Source organism: Eriocheir sinensis, chromosome 19 (genome assembly GCF_024679095.1).
Source record: "Eriocheir sinensis breed Jianghai 21 chromosome 19, ASM2467909v1, whole genome shotgun sequence".
Taxonomy (NCBI): Eukaryota; Metazoa; Arthropoda; class Malacostraca; order Decapoda; family Varunidae; genus Eriocheir; species Eriocheir sinensis.
In genome coordinates this window covers 3,322,426-3,328,264 of record NC_066527.1, presented here as the reverse complement: position 1 = coordinate 3,328,264, position 5,839 = coordinate 3,322,426, and positions in this window count along the sequence as shown.

Sequence of the window (5,839 nt, the reverse complement as noted above, 5' to 3'; positions counted from 1 at the left end):
CTCTCTCACTCTCTCTCTCTCTCTCTCTCGTCTACTTTTTTTTTTTTTTTTTTTTACAGCAGAGGAAACAGCTCAAGGGCATAAAAAAAGGAAATAATAATGAAAAAAAGCCCGCTGTTCGCTGCTCCTATAAAAAGCTCAGAGGAGTGGCCGAAAGATAGGTCAATTTCGCGAGGGAAAAGATCGAAAGGAAGGTTAATTGGGTTTTCATGAGTGTTATTTTCACGTTCATGGTACAGAAGCTTCGTCAGGCAGGATACTTTGCTTTCTTCCTCACTTCCCTTTTCTTCTCATACATCCAGGTCACCTTAGTTTACCTTCTCCAAGTTACCCTAGGGAGGAGGAGGAGGTGACCTGCACGCTGACTGCCCTGGCCGGGATTCGAACGCGGGTCAGGGGATTCGTAGCCAGGCCCGCTAACCACACAGGGATGCTAAAAAACAAAATCATGATATAGTTGACATGTCTTCAGCGCTGCGCAGGTCGGGAGAGGTTAATACACGCCGCCCTACTATGCAGCGCGAGCCCGAAAGCTTGACTGCATAACACGCCGAGCAACGCAAGAGAGTAACAAATGAGGCAGCGAGGTGTTGACGGCGAGACAGGGCGGGGCAAAACGGAGGACTGGAACGCCTGGAGACAGATAGGTAGATAGATGGGTAGGTAGGTACGTAGGTAGATAGATAGGTAGATAGATAGATAGATAGATGGATAATATTAGAGAGTATTTCTTTATTTATCTATTTATATAACTATTCATTTGCTTGGTTACTATTTTGTATTATTATTTTATCTATTAGCTGGCAGATGATTGTGTTTATTTTCTTGGTTATCTACTAGCTTGTGTTTTTTGATTATTTTTTATTCATTTATGTATTCTTTATATATTTGTTAATCTATTCCTTTATTTAATGCTATACACACCCAGAACATGAACACCTAAGGAACCAAGTATTTGTTCTCTCCTAATGCCACTTGCCTCCCGTTTTCTATGTTTCCCAGGAGGAGGACAAACATTCTTACGGACAAAGAGACAAACAGACAAACAAAGACTGACAAAGAAAAATACAGGCAGCACACCAAAAAACAAACTGACAAACAGATGGACAATTAAATACACTGAAACAAAAACCCAATGACTAACAGACACAGAGACAGACTAACAAACAGGCTGACCTAGTGTGATGACAGGTATATGACACGTCCCAAAAGGCGTGTCATAAGGTGATGAAACTGAGCCTCACCTTGCATCACACACACACACACACACACACACACACACACACACACACACACACACACACACACACACACATCTCTATTTGCTCTACACTCCGTAAACCACACCCATAAAAGAGAGAGAGAGAGAGAGAGAGAGAGAGAGAGAGAGAGAGAGAGAGAGAGAGAGAGAGAGAGAGAGAGAGAGAGAGAGAGAGAGACGCATTAGGGCTACTACGTATTTCCTTCTTTTAAATTAACACTGTAGACCATATATATTTTTTTCCTTATCTCTTTCTATATGTATTTATCTATTTCTATACTCCTTTTTTGATGGTATATTTTTCTACCATTCTTTTTCTATTTTTTTTATTCCGTCATTCTTGTTTTTCTTTTTCTTTCTCTTCCTTCATTCCTCTCTACCTTCTCCAATTACCTATTTTTGCGCACCGTGTCTACCTTCACAAGTGCTTCCTAGTCCTGTGTTAATGCCTATTCTTCCGTCCCTTTCTTTTTCATCATTCCCCTTTCCTTTTCCTTTCTTTCCCATCCTCTCCTATTCTTCCTTTCTCATTCTTTCTCATCCTTTCTCTTTCCTTTTCCATACTTTCCTATCCTTTCCCATTCTTCTCTTCTCATTCTTTCTCATCCTTTTCCATTCCTTTTTCATTTTTTCCTATACTTTCCCATTCTTTCCTTCCCATTCTTTTCTACCATCTCCTATTCTTCCTTTCTCATTTTTTATCATCCTTTTCCATTCCTTTTCCATTCTTTCCCATTATTTTCCATCTTCTCCTATTCTTTCCCATCCCATTCTTTCTCACCCCATCATTTCTCATTCTTTCCCGTCATTTCCCATTCTTCCCTTCCCATTCTTTTCCATCCTCTCGTATTCTTTCCCATCCCATTCTTTCTCATCCCATCATTTATCATTCTTCCCCAACCCACCCTTTCCCATCTTTCCCATCCCATCCTTTCCCATATTTTCCCGTCCTTTCCTATTCTTTCCCATCGTTACCCATTTTCTCCCCTCCCTTCCCATTACTTTCCATTCGTTCACATTCTTTATCTGTTGGTAGAAAAAATAATCCAGAACATTCACTTTTTTCAATATGTTATAAATGAAGCTGCCCTTGCGTTTTTTTTTCTTCTGGTTTCAAAGTAATACATTTCCCCCAGTTTAGTTGAATCAAGATGATCTCCAAGGACTTTCATTGTTGTGTGAATTTAGGTTTTTCGGTTCACTGAGTGTTGGTTTGAATAGGAAGCTGATTAAATAGTGAAGGAAATAGAAAAGATGAGTATATAAAGAAATTCGAATGCACAGATCTAAAGTGTTAGAGTTCGTAGTCCTGCAATTAAGAAGAAAAATAAAAAGACAAAGCTGAATATTTATGCTAATAATAATGGTAATGATAATAACGGTAATTATGGCGTCAGTTAAAAAAAATGATAAGGCCATAAAATAATAGGAAGAAAAATTGAAAAAGTAAAAAAAAATATAGAAAAAGGAAAAGTATAGAGATGGGTAGATAGATACATAAATAAATAGATATATAGATAGATAGATGAATAGATAGATATATAGATAGATAGATAGATAGTTAGATAGATAGGTAGATAGATAGATAGATAGATAGATAGATAGATACATACATAAATACACACACACACACACACACACACACACACACACACACACACACACGAACACACAGTGAAAGTGAGTGTGGTCAAGTGTTGTCATCAAAGGTGTATTTCTGTGCTCAAGGCTGCTCCCCCCCCTTACCCCCCCCCTCCCCCTCTCCGCCCACGCCTCGGGCTACAGGACGATCCGATGCGATGGGGGCGGAGTGGGGAGAGGGAGGAGATAGGTAGGGGGCGGGGGGTGATGGTGGGGGGCTATGATGGGGAGGGGGTGAGTGTGTGCATGGATGGGTAGTAGGGGGGGATAGGGTGAGGGTGTTTACTGGTAAGGAGGGGTGAGAATGTGGTGAATGGGGTGTGGGATGGGGTGACGGAGTGGAGGCGTGATGATGAAGGGGGGTGAGGGAGTGGCGGAAGTGGTTGCGGGGGGGTGGGGGGGTGATGGGAAGAAGGGCTGGGTGGGGTGGGATGAAGTGGGGTGTAGGGAAGGGTGGGAAGGGCTGAGTGGGGTGGGGTGGGAGAATGGGAAGGCCTGAGGGTGTGGGGTGGAATGTGTAGTGAAGGTGGGAAGGGGTGTAGGGGAAGGATGGGATGAGTTGGGGAATAGGGGAGGTGAGGGGAAGGTGGGGTATGGAGGAATATGGTATAGGGGAAGGTAAGATAAGGTGGGAGAGGTGGGGAATATGGAGGGATGGGGTGAGATGAGATAGGGTGTATGGGGAAGGTGAGAGGAGGGCGGGGTAAGGAGGGATATGGTATAGGGGAAGGTAAGGTGGGGTGAGGGGGGTGGAGTGCTCAGTGCTCTTGACTCGCAGCGGAAGTGTTACAACCATCGTCATCATCAGCACTACCTTCGCGCTTAGCTGAATGGAGACGCACGTAGAGTGGGGCAAGGGGTAGGGGAAGGAAGGAGTGGGGAGGAAAGAAGAACTGAAGAAGCGAAAGAGAGGATACGTAGTAGAGAAAAAATCGCTCAGTGAAAAAAGGGAACATTATAAAAGCGTAATGTACGAAGGAGAGGGGAGGGAGGGGGGAAGAAGTGGTGGGGAGAACTGAAGAAGCGAAAGTGAAGATTTGTAGGAGAGAAAAATAATATAGTGAAAAAAAAAGGAATATTATGAAGTTGTCTCAATATTATAAGTTAAATATGTATGTGTGACTGACAGATCCAAATAATATACTAGTGTAAGAAGGGAAGGTTGAGGGAGGAAGGAGAGGGGAGAAAAGAAGAACTGAAAAAGCGAAAGTGAAGATATATAGGAGAGAAAAAATAGTCCAGTGAAAAAGGAAAGAAGAACTGAAAAAGCGAAAGTGAAGATATATAGGAGAGAAAAAATAGTCCAGTGAAAAAAGGGAAAGCGTAATGTACGAAGGAGAGGGGAGGGAGGGGGGGAGGAAGAAGTGGTGGGAAGAACTGAAGAAGCGAAAGTGAAGATTTGTAGGAGAGAAAAATAACTGAAAAAAAAAAGGAATATTATGAAGTTGTCTCAATATATAAGCTAAATATGTATGTGTGGTTGACAGATCCAAATATATACTAGTGTAAGAAGGGAAGGTTGAGGGAGGAAGGAGAGGGGAGAAAAGAAGAACTGAAGAAGCGAAAGGGAAGGTATGCAGAAGAGAAAATAATTGCCTAGTTGAAAAAAGGAACGTTATGAGGGCGTGGTGTCCAAAAGAACTTAGAAGGATATATAAATGTTTAGTTTTTTACAGCAACGTATTCAGCTCATAAAAAAAAACTTTCCCGCTACGCACTGCTTCAGCAAAAAAAAAGATCGAGAGGTCAGAAGAGACGTCAATTTCATAAGGAAGGTTGAGAAATCTAAAAATATTCTGCAGTATTTAGTTTGAGGTATTTTGGACAAGTTGTAATAAGGGGAAATGATAGACTAGATCACTAGAAGCTGTGAAGAAGAGCTGAACGAAATAAGCATGTTTGAGAGATCTAAATGTATACTACAGTGTTTCGTGCTGAACTGGGTGAGGTTATAGACTGGAGACTTCTGGACCAGCGATTAAAAAGAGTGAGTGTGAACGATCCGGCATGAATAAAAGCTAAAACAACAGACATGGTAGAGGTAGGGCTGCTATATATTGTAACTACAGTGTTTCGTGCTGAACTGGATGAGGTTAAAGACTGGAGACTTCTGGACCAGCGATTAAAAAGAGTGAGTGTGAACGATCCGGCATGAATAAAAGCTAAAACAACAGACATGGTAGAGGTAGGGCAGCTATATATTGTAACTACAGTGTTTCGTGCTGAACTGGGTGAGGTTATAGACTGGAGATTTCTGGACCAGTGATTAAAAAGAGTGAGTGTGAACGATACGGCATGCATAAAAGATAAAACAACAGACATGGTAGAGGGAGGACAGCTATATATTGACTACCGTTGCGTGCTGGGGTGAGTGAACCGTTGTGTAAGCGAGGTAGCTGTAATCAGGGCATGCGAGGGGACTGCCAGCTGGAGACCCCGTGATGAGTGAATGCACGGCGCGTAGGGGAGGCAGCGATGTGGGGTTGTCTGCTTGGACTCCGAGAGGTGGAATGCTTGATGGACAGCTGGGAAAAGGAGAAGGAGGGAATGTAGTAGTGGGGGTGGGGGGGGGGGGGTGTATGGACAGTGGGGGAGGGGAAGGGGGGGCTTTAGAATTTTCTGGTGGGAACTTGATGTCGAAAGTCTTTGTTTGTTTTGTTTGTTTGTTTGTTTCTTTTTGACTTTGTTTCTTTTTTCTTTCTCTCTCTCTCTCTCTCTCTCTCTCTCTCTCTCTTTCATTCAGTTTTCTTTCTTTCTTAATTTCTTTTGATCTTTGTCTTTTTTCTATTCTTTCTTTTTTCTTTCTTTAATTTCGTTCTTTTTCTCTTATCTTTCTTTTTTCTTTACTTCTTTTTTATCTTCTTGTCCTCTTTTTTTTCATTCACTTTCTTTCATTCTTTCTTTCAAACATTGCTTTCTTTCTTTCTCTTTCTGCCC